The sequence below is a fragment of the Lissotriton helveticus genome, chromosome 9 (genome assembly GCF_964261635.1).
Source record: "Lissotriton helveticus chromosome 9, aLisHel1.1, whole genome shotgun sequence".
NCBI classification, from domain to species: domain Eukaryota; kingdom Metazoa; phylum Chordata; class Amphibia; order Caudata; family Salamandridae; genus Lissotriton; species Lissotriton helveticus.
The window spans coordinates 143,871,917-143,888,582 of NC_136070.1; positions in this window are offsets into that span (position 1 = coordinate 143,871,917).

A 16,666-nucleotide genomic window follows, 5' to 3' on the forward strand; every position below is an offset into this window, starting at 1 on the left:
GGCACTGGAGTGGACCATCTCGTTCCTCGCCGGAAGAACACAAAGAGTCCGCCTCCCCCCGTTTCGCTCCGAGGCCACCGAAGTCATCTGCGGCGTCCCGCAAGGATCTTCACTCAGCCCCACCCTCTTCAACATCTACATGAAACCTCTCGCAGCCATCGCACGCCACACCACGTCTTCAACAAGGCCGACTCCACCATCGCACCCCAACTCCGGAACATCATCAACGCCTCCTTCAACACCGCCACCTTCCCGGAGAGCTGGAAGCACGCCGAGATCAGCGCCCTCCTGAAGAAACCTACAGCGGACCCCACCGATCTCAAAAACTTCCGCCCCATCTCGCTCCTCCCTTTTCCTGCTAAAGTCATCGAGAAGATCGTCAACAGACAGCTGACCGCCTTCCTCGAGACGAACGGATCCCTCGACCCCTCGCAGTCCGGCTTCAGAGCCAACCACAGCACCGAGACAGCCCTCATCGCAGCCACCGACGACATCTGGACCCTGCTCGACAAGGGGGAAACAGTGGCCCTCATCCTCCTGGACCTCTCCGCTGCGTTCGACACGGTCTGCCACCGCACCCTCATCCAGCGCCTCAGCAACATCGGTATCCAAGAGAAGGCACTGGAGTGGACCATCTCGTTCCTTGCCGGAAGAACACAAAGAGTCCGCCTCCCCCCGTTTCGCTCCGAGGCCACCGAAGTCATCTGCGGCGTCCCGCAAGGATCTTCACTCAGCCCCACCCTCTTCAACATCTACATGAAACCTCTCGCCGCCATCGCACGCCAGCACAACCTCAACATCATCTCTTACGCCGACGACACCCAGCTGATCCTCTCCCTCACCAGAGACCCCGACACCGCCAGAACCTGCCTACACGAAGGGATGAAAGACGTCGCCGAGTGGATGAAGGACAGCCGCCTGAAACTGAACTCGGACAAGACGGAAGTCCTCATCCTGGGATCTTCGCCCTCCGCCTGGGACGACTCCTGGTGGCCCCCAGCCCTGGGCACCGCACCCAAGCCAACCGACCACGCACGCAACCTGGGCTTCATCCTGGACCCCTCCCTCTCGATGACCAGACAAGTCAACGCCGTCTCCTCATCGTGCTTCAACACCCTGCGTATGCTTTGCAAGATCTTCCGCTAGATCCCGACCGAGACCAGGAAGACTGTCACCCAAGCACTCGTCACCAGCCGACTGGACTACGGAACCGCCCTCTACGCCGGAACCACAGCCAAGCTACAGAAAAGACTCCAGCGCATCCAGAACGCCTTCGCCCGACTCATCCCGGATGTCCCCCGACGCAGCCACATCTCCAGCCACCTGAGGAACCTGCACTGGCTCCCCGTCGACAAGAGGATCACGTTCCGGCTCCTCACCCATGCACACAAGTCTCTCCACGACCTGGGCCCCAAGTACCTCAACGACCGCCTGACCTTCTACACGCCCACCCGCCAGCTACGGTCCACCAGCCTCGCCCTCGCAGCCGTACCACGCATCCGAAGAGCCACTGCCGGAGGAAGATCCTTCTCTTACCTGGCTGCCAAGACTTGGAACTCCCTCCCCATCCACCTTCGGCTGACCCAGGACCATCTCGCCTTCAGGAAAATACTCAAGACCTGGCTGTTCGAGCGGTAGCATACCCCTCCCCCCAAGCGCCTTGAGACCCTCCCGGGTGAGTAGTGCGCTATACAAATGGCATGATTGATTGATTGATAGCGTAGGGGTAAAAATTTCTATTCCCACTCCAAAGAGTGCAACAGTAGGTAAAGCGTTGGATAGCGTAGGGGTAAAAATTACTATTCCCACTCCAGTGAGTGCAACAGTAGGGGAAGCGTTGGATAGCGTAGGGGTAAAAATTACTATTCCCACTCCAGTGGGTGCAACAGTAGGGAAAGCGTTGGATAGCGTAGAGGTAAAAATAACTATTCCCACTCCAGTGGGTGCAACAGTAGGGAAAGCGTTGGATAGCGTAGAGGTAAAAATTACTATTCCCACTCCAGTGGGTGCAACAGTAGGGAAAGCGTTGGATAGCATAGAGGTAAAAATTACTATTCCCACTCCAGTGGGTGCAACAGTAGGGAAAGCGTTGGATAGCGTAGGGGTAAAAATTACTATTCCCACTCCAGTGAGTGCAACAGTAGAGAAAGCGTTGGATAGCGTAGGGGTAAAAAATTATATTCCCACTCCAAAGAGTGCAACAGTAGGGAAAGCGTTGGATAGCGTAGGGGTAAAAAATTACTATTCCCACTCCAAAGAGTGCAACAGTAGGGAAAGCATTGGATAGCGTAGGGGTTAAAATTACTATTACCACTCCAAAGAGTGCAACAGTAGGGAAAGCGTTGGATAGCGTAGAGGTAAAAATTTCTATTCCCACTACAGTGGGTGCAACAGTAGGGAAAGCGTTGGATAGCGTAGAGGTAAAAATTACTATTCCCACTCCAGTGGGTGCAACAGTAGGGAAAGCGTTGGATAGCGTAGGGGTAAAAATTACTATTCTCACTCCAGTGAGTGCAACAGTAGGGCAAGCGTTAGATAGCGTAGGGGTAAAAATTACTATTCCCACTCCAGTGAGTGGAACAGTAGGGAAAGCGTTGGATAGCGTAGGGGTGAAAATTACTATTCCCACTCCAAAGAGTGCAACAGTAGATAAAGCGTTGGATAGCGTAGGGGTTAAAATTACTATTCCCACTCCAAAGAGTGCAACAGTAGGGAAAGCATTGGATAGTGTAGGGGTAAAAATTACTACTCCCACTCCAAAGAGTGCAACAGTAGGGAAAGCGTTGGATAGCGTAGGGGTAAAAATTACTATTCCCACTCCAGAGAGTGCAACAGTAGGGAAAGTAAATACTTCATATATTATTTAAAAAAATATAAATTAATATCTATAACAAATTATTTTAAAGTAATTACCAATTTAATATAATATAACAATTAATCAATTAAAATTACAAATTAAAATTAATTATTACTATTTGTTACCTATTAATCCAAATTAATTACAAATTAAAAATGAATTTACAATTAAAACTTATTTATCAATCATTTCAAATTAAATACAATTAAATAAATTGCATTATTTAATTTATTATAAATAAATTACTTCCCACCCTATTCCCCGATAAACCCACAACCCGCTACAGAAAATAAATTATTAAAATTAACATAATTGGCAATTAATAAATTAAATAAAATTAATTGCCAATTAAAATGTAATTAATTACCCATAAAAAATTAATTAACAATTAATTGTAAAAAAAACCAATACATATTTTTATAATTAAATTACTTCCCACCCAATTCCCCTATAAACCCACAACCCGCTACAGAAAATAAATTAGTAAAATTAACATAATTAGCAATTATTCAATTAATTACAATTAATTGACAATTAAAATTTAATTAATTACCAAATATAAATTCATTAACAATTAATTAAAAAATAATACCAATAAATAAATTTACATATTTAATTAATTATAATTAAATTACTTCCCACCCTATTCCCCTATACACCCACAACCCGCTACAGAATTTAATTACGCAAAAATTAAAAAAACAAATTTCATTATTTTTAATTAATTATAACATAAATACACAATTTTCACACATATAATAACATAAAAAACACTATAAAAAATGTGATACTATTAAAAATGCGATAATTTTAATTACCTATATTATATACTTCGATATTTTAACTTTCTATATTTTTAACATTCGATATTACATTACTTACCTTAAAAACAATATTTTTGATGTCGATATTCTGTCCAGTCGATATTTTGTCCAGTCTATATTTTGAACTCGATATTATATCCAGTCGATATTTTGTAGTCGATATTATGTCTGTTTACCGCTGTATTCCGTAGTGGAAGAAAGGAAAATAAAACCCAAGCAGGACAATTTGGTTCAGCATAATCCACTACAAGTGACAGCTGGCATTGACCAACATACACTGGCCACCACAAAATTTCTATGAGGTATAATATAAAGGCTAAAAACAGAAGGAGCGGCAGGTCCGAATGGGCTACCCAACGCATTCTTCAAGAATGACCCTGATTGCCGGTCGAACAACTTAACACCGCTCTTCAACCATATTTTTACACATAGCGATGTCCCTGATTCATGGAAAGGGACCATAATCCATCCTATCTTTAAACAAGGCGACAGTCGTAATCCAGGGAATTACAGGCTTATATCTCTAATCGATGTTGAGGCCAAGCTCTACGCCTCTTGCCTCCTCGTTCAGCTGCTATAGTGGATGGATGACAACAACATAATTCCAAATTTTCAAACAGGCTTTAGACAAGGAATGGGTACAATAACAAACTTGGCAATTCTGGCAATCCTTACTGAAAAGGCACAAAAAAGGAGAACAAGACTGTATGCATGTTTTATTGATATCAAATCTGCCTTCGATCGAGTAAACAGAAGGAGACTCTGGAAAAAGCTAAAGGCATGGGGTCTACCAAACCAATTATTAAATGTAATAATTGCCCTTCATTGTGATACCTGGGCAAGAGTGAAATTGGGCGAAGGATGCAGTATGACAGCGAGCATCGACACGCAGCAAGGATTAAAACAAGGCTGCGTGCTAGCTCCAAGCTTATTTAATTTGTTCCTCTCAGATCTTAGTAAATACATGGAAGCAGCCGATTGCCATCCACCAAAAATTGCCAATAAGCAGATCTCCATTTTACAGTATGCGGATGATATTGTATTGTTAAGCCAAACTCCCATCGGCCTACAAAGAGCGATTAATAATTTAGCAACTTACCTGGACCAGGAAAACCTGGAACTTAACAAAGGAAAAACAAAATTTGACCGCTTGGTGGACCCACATAAAATTAAGTACGAATGGACAGTAAATGGGACGAAGGTTGAAGAGCAAAAGTCTTATTTATACCTCGGTATTATAATAGGGCAGGGCATAATCTACAAGGAGCACAAACTGGTCACAAAAGCAAAAGCCCAATCACTAATCTTTGCTTATCGACAACTAGAAACTAAATTGGACTGGCCAAATTATAACCACCTCCTAAAAGTGATGTGAGCACAAAGCCTGCCTACTCTGTCATATGGCTTAGTCACTTGGTGTGGCAAGGAGGCGGAATTACTCAATGAACTCCAGACAAGGATCTATAAAGCCGTCTTTAATTTGCCAAAATCAGCCTCCCCATCCCAAGTCCGGCTTGAATTTGGCCTTCTAAATCAAAAATTTCGGAGCATGAGCGGGCTTATAAAGGTTCGCCACATATTCCGTTCTGCAGAACCAGATTCAATGGATAGCCTACGTTGGGAAGAAATCAATCTCCAGATGGGTCAAGAATTACCAGGTTTATGGGGAAGCTATTTGAGGACTTGTTTGGCTGGCCTGGAAATACAAGCAGACTGGGAAAAAAGCCTAGACAAAGCAACTTTTAGTAAAGTGATTAATGGCGCAGCAAAAAAGAAATCCTTTTTGGAGGACAAAATTAAAACTTCTAAACGTAGGCACGGGTGGACAATAATCGCTTCTTATAAATTACTGAAACCGCAGGCATACCTAACATCTCACTTTAGCTGGCACCTAAAAAAGTCTTACATAAACTACAGGCTGGGCTTGCATGACTCGAAAGATCTACAACCATCTCGGAAACAACCCAAACAAGTACCTCAGTGTCGCCTGTGTGGCTATTAAAAGGAATCTCTAATCCATCTCTTTTGCGTTTGTCCAGCAGTTACGGCTAGGAGGAGATACTAATTAAGAGCTATTTTCAATTAACTTGAAATCCGCACGTGTAGGCAAGCCATTATACGCTGGATGGACGGTTCCTCTATAATCCTGGCCTGCCGAGGAGTAAAATACCTGGCAGAAGTTAAGACATTATTACTCGAAGCTGACCAGGAGGAGATCAGAGAGGTCTGACCAACAGGACACTGTCTTAACTGGCATAAGTTGTGCAATAAACGGACAGAAAATTTGATTTATCTAAAAAATTTTGGTTAGGTGTTATAGACACTTGACTACATTTTAACTATTGTATTTTAAGTATTTTATGGTTGGTAGTCCCCACACTGTAACCAATAAGATATAGTATTTAATGTAGTTTGTTTTTAACCTTGGATGCAAAGATATTTAATTGTTTTGGATATTTGTAACGATTTTAACTAATCATACAATAAATTTGAATTTGGGTCTGTAGACAAGAGTTCCTCTGAGGGTGGTGTTGGGATCAGTGTGGACCTGGAAGTGCAGGTGTTTGGCGGTGCTGAGGGTGTTGTCGGTGCTGGTTGAAACCCTGAGGGTGTTCTTGTTGATGATGGCGATTCCACCTACTTCTCCGTTGGTGCGGTCCCTGCAGGTGATCTTGTAGCCGCCCAAGATGGCTTTGGCGATTTTGGGAAGAGGCGTTCATCCAGGTCTCTGTCAGGAAGGTGATGTCCGGCGAGGATGTGTCGAGCAGGTCCCAGAGTTCAATGGCGTGTTTGCTTGCAGAGCGGGTGTTCAGTTGTATGCATCTGAGGTGGTTGCGTCCTGTCACAGTGGGCGGTTTAGTGGCTCGGAGGCTGGTGAAGCTGCAGCTCCGGCAGGAGAAGGGTCCTTGGGTGTGGTACGGGGCAGCCAGGAAGCAGCTGTGCTGTCATCCGGTGTTGGGTGCGTGGAGGGTACTGGCGGCGTAGCGGCGGCGTAGCGGCGGCGTAGCGGCGTCGGGCGTCGTAGCATTCGCGGGGACCAGGGGATCTGGCCCTAGGCGTGGTCCTGGCGTGGATGGGCGCAGGCGGCCTTGCCTTAGGCGCGTCCGCTGCGCGGCCGTGCAGTGGCCGCCATATAAGGGGAGTTGGGAGGGAGGAGCAGCTGGGAGGCGGGAGCGGGGTGGCGAATGGGCGAGCCAGGAGTCGAGGCCGCAGGGGATGCTGCGACAGGAAAGGCGAGAGGGTAGAGCAGGCGAAGGGTGCAAGGCAAAGAAGGGCACAAATACAGTACAACAGTATAAAAGGAATAAGAGGCGAAATACACTGATAACAATACGAGGGTAACTAACGACAATACGAGGGCAGAAGCACAGTCAAGACAGGGGAAAAAGGGGCAGAGTATGCACAAGGAGCTAGCGGCCTACCACTGGCTACCAGGGATGTGGCACAGGTGGTAGCCTGCGGGTGGAGGAGGGCCTCGAACTGCCAGCAAGCAGCAGCAGCGGGTTCACGGGGACACGGACACACAGGTGGTGCTGTGCGGTGTGGGGAGCGACCTGCCTTACAAAACAGGGTCAAGGGTCGCTGTAGAGAGCCAGAAATAATTTGAATGACTTCAGAAATAGTTTTTTGTTGGTAACCAATTTTTTATTAATTTTGGTTCATAAATCAAAAACCTCAATACAGGCAAACCAACCCTGACACAGACCTCCCACCAAACACACAGAATTAACAACGTCAGTCATGTAACCCAAGCCGGTAAATTTCCACCATTTGCCCCAAACCGTCCCATGTTTTTGTGGTCATCCCCAGGCCATGAAAATGGGTCTTTCCTGCTAGGCACACCAGTCCACTCCAGCCCACCTGCCAAGCAGCCAGTGAAGGAGGGTTCATGGAATTCCACTCCAGAGCAATATCTCTCTTAGCAAACAGGGTGGCCACCCACACATGGGCACATGCTAGTCTTTTCCCCCCCAGGTCCTCCAACAGGCCCAGGAGGGCAACTCTTGGGGAAAGATCCACAAAGCAGGTCAAGGACTGACGCAAGTTCTCATTCTATCTCCCGCAGGTACAGGACCAACACCGGGCAGGACCAAATGACATGAAAAAAAATTGGCAGCAGTCTCCGTGCAGCGAAAGCAGTTGGCTTGCAAATTCCTACCTGCTCGCTGAAACCACTGGGGGATCATATAGGTTAAATGGAGATAGCTAAGGCATGTTTAGATGGCCAGTTCTCGTGTGGCCATACTACCGGCCCTCGGGTCAGTTTTGTCCAATTCCCCAAACCACGCTTCCCACCTCAGCCTTGCAAAGTGGTCAGGGAAGCTAATGACCAGAGAACGGTAGACCTGCGATATAGCTCACCGGATAAGTCTGCCACAGTGGTGTAACATAAGCCCGCAGCCCTCACTGTGCGGGGACCGGTGTCCCGAGCTCTAGGGGGCCTCCTTAGCAAAAATGTAAGATGTGCTTCACAGGGGGGCTCCCTCACTTTTCATTACACCACTGGTCTGCCAGTGAGCAGCCTCGCCTCTGTCAGGCTAAAGTCCAGGACCACAGTGTCCAAGGGTGTCCAAGGGGAGGAGGACCCTAGAGCATGGAAGAACTGCAGGTACTTTTGAAACTGAAGTATTAGAAAGTTGATATTGCTCTTGCAGAGCCTGGAACGGCAGAAAGCTGCCCTATCCAGATGTCCTTGAGCAGGGAAATACCTATCTCCCACTCTTCAAACCCAACAAGGCCTACTGTGTTACTTAACCAGGTGCCCGAGCCAGGACTTTAGAAATTGTTAAAAAGGAAAAGTTAGAAGTAATGGAAACGGTCATCAAAATGAGCAAGAATGAAAGAATGAGCATTGGCAAAGGCTCTCAGCCAAATGACATGATTCATCATCAGGCCTATCCTTACCATGGTTACTAGCAAGTTAAAATGGCAAGTGAAGCCCTGTGCACAGTTACGTTAATCTCACACTAAGAGAAGGCGGTACCACTTGTCAAAATATCTTTGAAGTGATGGGTAAAGTCCCTCATTCAGCAGAAGCACTGTTTTTTGGTAGGAGAGCAGTGCCCTAAGCTCAATCAGCGGGTATGTATTTTTATAGGGGGAAGTAGTGGCGGTGCAAAGAGCCCTCTACATATTGGTTTATAGTTCCCTGAAACGTATGACTTATATTTGGCAGTTACATTTTTCCTTCATTTGATATATTTGGTGAGATTACTGACAGTGGTGTGTGGTGTAAGCTTTTGCTCCCAAACTGGGCAATAAGTCATTGTCATGTTTATTGTATGTGGATTTCATCATCCATGCTTTACTTGGCATAAGTGGGCTTTTTATCAAATATGTAAAAAAAATTGAAACTACCAATTATAACAGGGACAATCAAAACCATAATGTTTTCAAAGAAATATAAATATATACTCCCCCAAAAATGCATTTTTAATGATATTTCTCTCTCAATAGATGCTATTGATAGTTAGGGCTTTAATATAATTCTTTGTTTGCTTTTTTAACCTTTGCTGCAAAACAATCTACAAAAGGAATGTTTGTTAGGAGGGCTGGAAGTCTATTCAATTGCATATGAAGACAGAGGATTGATGCATTGTGGGATGCATGGGATAGAAAATGGGCACTCACCTTTAAATAACGATTTCTGCAGGCACTTCCTCATCTTCCTCACTGGCAGACAATCTAAAAAGAGGAAAAGGACAAAGGTATGAGGAAATGGAGAACAAAATAAACAACAGACTGAGTACGAAGCAGGTGTGAGATGTAGTAAAGGACGTATCCCAGCGGAAACTAAAGACATACTCATCATCCAGGCAGAGCATAAGGGAGAGGGTGAGACAGCACTTGGAGGAATGCTGTGAGGTGGGAGGGTGGAGAACAGCCCAACGCCGCAGAGGTCAGAGGAAAGAGAACAGAAGGAAGGAGGTTCGGAGAAAGAACCTTCTGGAGATGAGTGTCCATAAGAAGAGACGTGATGTAAGGACTGCTGGTGTCCGAGGGTGGAGGCTTCAGAGCATGCCATAGTCTTGGAGAGCTGTGGCACTTCAGGGGAGTATTAGAAACCAACATTCCATGTCAGGAGTAAGGGAAGAATCAGGAGTGAGGGGGAGGGGAGATGAGAGGGAAAGAAAGATGAACCTCTCTCATCTCCTGAAACAATGAGACCTATCAAATATGGGATGGGAGTTGAAAGAAATGTGTGGAGAAACTCCATGTGCTTTATTTTGTAGGGTAAAGGATGTGGTTGATCACTGGTTGAAGCTAGAGCAACCAAGGAGGAAATTCTTAAATTTTAAATCTTGAACAATTTTTTAATTCATTGCACCCACCGGAACAAAAATGGGTAAAACAACATGGCAATATTACCCTAACCTTTGCGGTAAAGATTACATCAGCTTTTAATTGCGCACAAGAGAGTAGGATGGGATGAGAAGAACTGTCTGTGAGGGGAAAACACCCAACTCTACCCCAAGGATTAAGAACTCCAGTACTAAAGAAGGGAGAAACCACAGCTTCCTCGTTAGCCAAAAATTAGTCTTCACATTCCCCAGGCATGCAGCGTTTTAAATGCGGGAATTGGGGGCCATATCGCTCGCTTCAGCCCACAAAAGGAAGGAAGATTAGCCAATGGAAATTGGGGTGATACAATGATTATGTCTGTGAATAATATAGGCACATCTAGATTTCATTGTCCTTTAACCGCATGCGTGCGGGCGGAATTCCGCCCGTACGCTGAGATTTGCGAAAGCGCACTTTACGTGACGAGCTGGGCTCGTCATCAGCGTAGCAGGAGGCTACCTCATGACGAGCCCAGCTCGTCATCAGCGTCGAAGGGGTTAAACTGAATGGTCAACCCGTAACAGCCTTACTGGATACTATTCATAGACACTCAGTCATGACCTCCAAGATGGCAGAACGACAGCCTGATTCCACAGAAGGAACCATCAAAATATGGCATGTACATGTAGAACAGAGGGAATATCTTCTACTTAAACTGAGAATTCAAGATAAAAATAGGAACCAACTGTATTGAATGTTGTGGTAATTCCTCCGCTACTCCTGGGGAATGATTCCTTATCCTGGGGACTGATTATCCCAAGTTTGGCACCTCAATTAAAAAATGGATGGAGAAGGACGAGGAGCAGTTAACTGAAGCCTTGTTTTCTAAAGAAAAATGTGAAGTGTTATCCCTGATGGAAAAAAAATCAAAAAATAGAAAAGAAGGGACAAATACAGAGGACCTCCATATGTAGCGGTGTTTCCTGTCAATGAGGTTTAGGAGCCAGACCAAGACTATTGGGCTGCTCAGATATTAGATATCCTTGTTGCAAGAAAGATGGAATAAGGCAAAGGAAGGAGAAGTAGAGGATGAGGTAGGCCCTTACAGCGTCAAGAAAAAATGGTTTATTGTATAGAAAAATGCATCGAGACCAGCCTATGCAATTATAGGTACCCCAACCCTTCAGGGATCAGATACTGTTCTTGGCATATAGCCACATATTAGCTGGTCCTTTTGGGCAAGAGAAAATGGGGAGAGCTATATTCAAGAATTTTTTTGGCTTGGGATTATTGCTGAAGTTAAGAAATATTGTTGAGAATGTGAGATATGCCAGAAACTATGGAGAATCAACAGCAACCCTTAGGGCTCCATTGTGTCCATTGCCCATTATGGATGAGCCATTTAAAAAGTAGGAATGGACCTTATAAGTCCCCTTAACCCATCAAAAGAAGGTTATCGATTTGTTATAGTCATGGTAGATTATGCAACTCAATAGTCTGAAGCTGTACCCTTAAACAACCCATACCACCCAAATATCGCATGCAATGAAATCATAACAGACCATCGTGTCCCATTTGTGTTATGTTTAATGATCCACATCTTGGCAAAGTTAGGGATGAACCAGATCCATACCTCAGCCTATCATCCTCAGAAGGATGGACTTGTGGAAAGATATAACTGTACCTTCAAAACAACTTTAAAAAATGACTTGGGCTACAAGATTGTGATTGGGATCAGATGTTGCCTTTGGCAACGTTTGCTAGAAGATGCCAGCAACAGAAAACAAGTGGACATTCCCCTTTTGAGTTACTCATTGGAAAAAAGCTGAGAGCCTTACTCGATATATATATCTAGATGGAATCTGGTACAATGAAAGAGATACCACCAAGCCCCTTCTAAAATATGTCACAAAGTTACATACCAAATTAGTAAAACTAAGGGGGGATTGTCAAACAAAATATGGAGAAAGGACAAAGGGAGAAGAAAACCTAATATAATCAATAAGCCAAACAAATAACTTTTCAACCAGGGGACCTAGTATTTCTATTACTTCCTATGACAGGTAATAAAATTCTAAGTCAGATGCAAGGACCCTTTAGGGTGGCTAATCAAATAACACTGGAGACATATTGGGTTTAATTAAATAAAGCCCACAAGGAATATCAGATTTACCATATAATTCTGTGAAGGAAATTGGAGGGGGCTGCCCCAGTGTTATCCATGGAGCCAGTATATTGTCACTGTGGAATTGCAAGTGGCTGTATTGATAAGCAGATAGATATTAAAAAGACAGAATAGCTGCTTACAGCCTTAACATGTTGTCCCGATATTATGGCCATACCAAATTCTGAAGCACGACAAGCAGGTATAAATGAGGAAGTGAGGGATATGTTACATCTAGGGATTATTGAGGCTTTGAATGGAACTCTTTGTAGTGTTAGTCCCAAAACCAAAAGTACGATCTGTTTGTGTATCAACTTCAGGGAAGTAAACAAGATATCCAAATCTGATACATAGCCCATCCCTTGTGTAGACAAGATGAATGAGAAAATAGAAGAAGCCCAATATATTAGCACTCTAGACCTTTGTAACTCTTATTGAGAGGTTCCCATCAATCACAAAGATAAAGAGAAAAGAGCGTTTTCTACCCTAAGTGGGCTATTTTAGTTCACCGCTTTGCCTTTTGGATTGCATTGGGTGCCAGAAACCTTCCAAAGATGATGAACACTCTTTTACATCCCCATCAAGCTCATGCAGCTGCCTACATTGATGATATCATTATCTTTAACTATAGCTTGGATGAGCACTTAACCCACCATTTGGTTGTCTTAGAAACTTTAAATTGGGCCAGATTATAGGTAAACCCCAAAACAAGTAAATTAGTCACTAGACAGGTAAAATACTTAGCATATTTATTGGGGAGGGGTTATAAAAATTATAAAATTATAAAATTATTAAAATGCAAGAAAAAAAGTGGTAGCCATAAACGGGGTATCATGCCGTAAAACTAAACAAGATCTGCACCCCTTCTTAGGATTGGTCTGGTTATTATCAAAGGTTTATTTCTGGATCTTCTGAGTGTGCAGCACCCCAAACTGATCTGTTAAAGAAAAATGTTAATACTAATCAGCTTTTCAAGAAGCCTGCTCCAGAGGTGCAACAGGCCATTAAAACTCTAAAAACAATCAGAACTGCTGAACCAGTGCAGGGATCACCAAACTTTGGTAAACTGATCTTATTACAGACAGATGTGTCAGGAGTGGGTTAGGGAGCAGTCGTTTTGCAAAAACACTCTGAGGTAGATGAGAGGCCTAATCTATATATTAGTTACAAGCTTTTTACCTAGGAACAAAATTACTCAGTCGTTGAAAATAATTTTCTGGCCATAAAGTAGGCTGTTGAAATTTTAAGATATTATTTAGAAGTTAGGGAATTTCAGCTATACACTGATTATGCCTCATTGGAATGGATGGCTAAAAAGAAAACAAATAATGCCTGGGTAATGAGATGGTTTTTACTTCTACAACCTTTCGCGTTTACTGCCCTCCATCAGGAAGGTAAACAATAGGGCAATGTTGCCTTTTTTTCCAAGATACCCACAGAGCCTTTTCTTCCAGAGCGAATTAATGCAATTGAAAGGGAGATGTGCGATGAACGGGATAGAAAAAATGCACTCACCTGTAAATAAGGACTCCCTCATCATCTTCTCCGGCAGCCAATCTGTAAATAGAAAAGGACAATGCTGTGAGGAAGGGGGCAGCAAAATAAACAACAGAGACTAAGTATGAAGGTGGAGGGAGATGTAGTGAAGGATGTACTCCAGCAGAAACTGAAAAATGACTCTTCATTCAGGCAGAACGGCCAGCGGGAGGAAGAGACAGTCCTTGGAGGAAGGCCATGAGAGGGGAAAGTGGAGAATAGCCTGAATAGTTGGAGACCAGAGGAAGGAAAATGATAGAAAGGTAGTTTGGTGACAGAATCTGAAAGAAACGAGGGTTCGGATGAAGACCCCTGGTGCAAGGACTGGTGGTCCCCCTTGGCGGAGGTTTTAGAGCAGGTCACAGCTGTGGGGGACTGTGGCACTTTGGGTGAGTTTTAGAAAAAAAAATTGCACGCCGGGAGGAAGAGAGGAATTGGGAGCGAGGGGGGAAAGAAGAGATGAGGAAAGAAAGACAAACCTCTCATATATCAAGTGCTGGTATATAACTATCACTCTTTCTTTACTTCTAAATAGCACGAGCAATCAGTCAGGTCGTAGGAGAAAGGCAGACCTGGCCCATTCAGGTGCAAGGAAATATCCTCCCACTACTCTAAGGTCTAAGGTCTGTACTGTAAGGTCTATTCAGCCCAGCCTTGACTCATCCAGGAAAGGCAGGATACACCCAGTGGCTGTCCGAAGAGAATGCACATCCCCAGCCCCTGTCACTCCAAAGCCAGACAATCCACAAACCTTGCAGAGGCATACAGGATAACTAAGCAATAAAATACCCACTTTCTTAAAGCAGGATTTTCAAACACTGAACATAAAATAATCTTTACTAAAAGATGCATTTTTATATTCTGAGTTCAGGAATACTAAACCCTATTTATCCATCTTGTCCTATTGGGAAGTTATGCTAATAAGATTGTAATAAGTAAACTCCTGTTCTATCCTTTGAGACAGATAGCCTTTCATAGTGAAAAACTATACGCACTGTAATTCACTACCAGGACATGATACACATCAGTACATGTCCTACTTTTACTATATACGGCACCCTGCCCACAGGGGTACCTCGAGTCTACCTTAGGGGTGACTTACATGTAAGAAAAGGGAAGATAATGGCCTGGCAAGTGGGTGCACTTACCAGGTCAACATGGCAGTTACAAACTGAATGCAGACACTGCAGTGGCAGGTCTGAGAAGCCTTTACACAGCTGCTTGTAGCATTTGATTTACAGGCCCTGGCACCCTAGTGCACTTTACTAGGGACTTACTAGTAAATCAAATATGCCAATCTTGGAAACACCAATCCATAACACAATTTAGAACAGGAACCTTTGCACTATAACGCGCAACAGTAGTGAGAACGTGCGCAGAGACACTAAACAAGCAAAAACACAGTCAAAACCAGTAGGTCAGAAAGCAAAAAGCCAGGGGAAACACGCCAAAAGATGCCAGGTCTAACATTTGGCAATCTAAAATTTCAGACGCTATAGCAGCCCCGAACACACACTGCTGAGCTGGCCCTTTGTCATGCACAGAATGACAATGGACTGGCCTGGGGGCACAGGATGAGGTGACCCGCTAGTATACCCTCACAGAGGAGGATGTAGAGTCACTGCTGTGAGGCCTAGTACCTCCATAAGAGGTAAATGGGAGGAAGATGCTGCCTACCGCACAGTAAGTGTGCAGCTAAATGCAGTGTTAGAAAGATGTTGTTTATCATTAGATATGCTAATAAGGAAGAAGGGAACACCTTCATTGAAACAGGGCTAACCCAAAATGGGAGGCTTCAGTGCAGATGACCAAAGTGTCTTAGGCAGATTGAGATTGTGAGCAGGATGGCACTGGAGGTTTTAGAACAGAGTTCATTACAAGCACATTTTGATAATTACTGAAGTCAGTAATAAAAGTAAAGTCTCCTAAATTCACAGGAGCATCTCTAGTAGTGGGGTGGGGTGATTTCTGCCCACATCTTGTGGCCTCTGTCCGTCCAACTGAGTAAATCACCCAGCTCGTTGGGTGTCCCTGATTTTTCTGTTTTGAATAACATTCACTTCTGTAAATGATTGGAATGAGCCTATTTCTTAGTCCCCGCAAAGTTTCTAGATAAGAGTATAAAGAAATAAAGGAAACTGTGAGCCTTGCCTCTGCTTCTTGGGTATTCAGTGGTTACTAGCATTGTCTGTGGTGGATTCTGTAGCTGGCTATACGTGATCCAAGGGTTAATATACCATTTTATTACAATTGGGTAACCATTTAATTCCCTTTCTATACGTGTCTCTCAAGTGGCAGTGAAAACTTACTGCAGGAATTGGTAGGGAGATGAAAACTCTGACACTCTGGCACAAGTAGTCATACTTAATAACGTTAGGTGATCGCTTAGCCATCAAAACCAATCAATCAATCAGGGTTTGTAAAGTGTGGTTACTCACCCGCAAGGGTCTCAAAGTGCTGGGGGCAGCTCCGTTGAGTGCTGGAGCCATCTGAAGAGCCAGGTCTTGAGGTCCTTCCTGAACTGGTGCAGTGTGGGGGCTTGTTTGAGTTGGGGGGATGTTTTCCCAACCTTCGCTGTGAGGTAGGAGAAGGATTTTACTCCCATTCTGGCCTTGTAGATGCACGGGACGGTGGCCAGAGAGAGGTTGGCTGATCGAAGGTGCATTTTGGGTGCTTGATTTGCAAGAGGATGGCATTGAATGAAACCCTAAACTAAACATCTTCTGATAGGTCAATGTGCAAAAAGTGCCCTGAAGAGTTATAATGTAAATGGAAACTGGGTGACAGAAAGACTGGAGGGAGGAAAAGGAGAGAACGGTTGAAGAGAGAATGAGAAGAGGCGTCCTGAAGGTAAGACACTGAGAAACGAAAATGGGATGAAAGTAGACACACGGCCTGGAAGTGAGGAAAGCAAGAGGTACGTTAAGTGGTGAAAACCTGGAGAAGAGACAACATGATTTGTTAAGGCATGGGGTGGGGAAACACAAGGTAGATGCAGTGAGA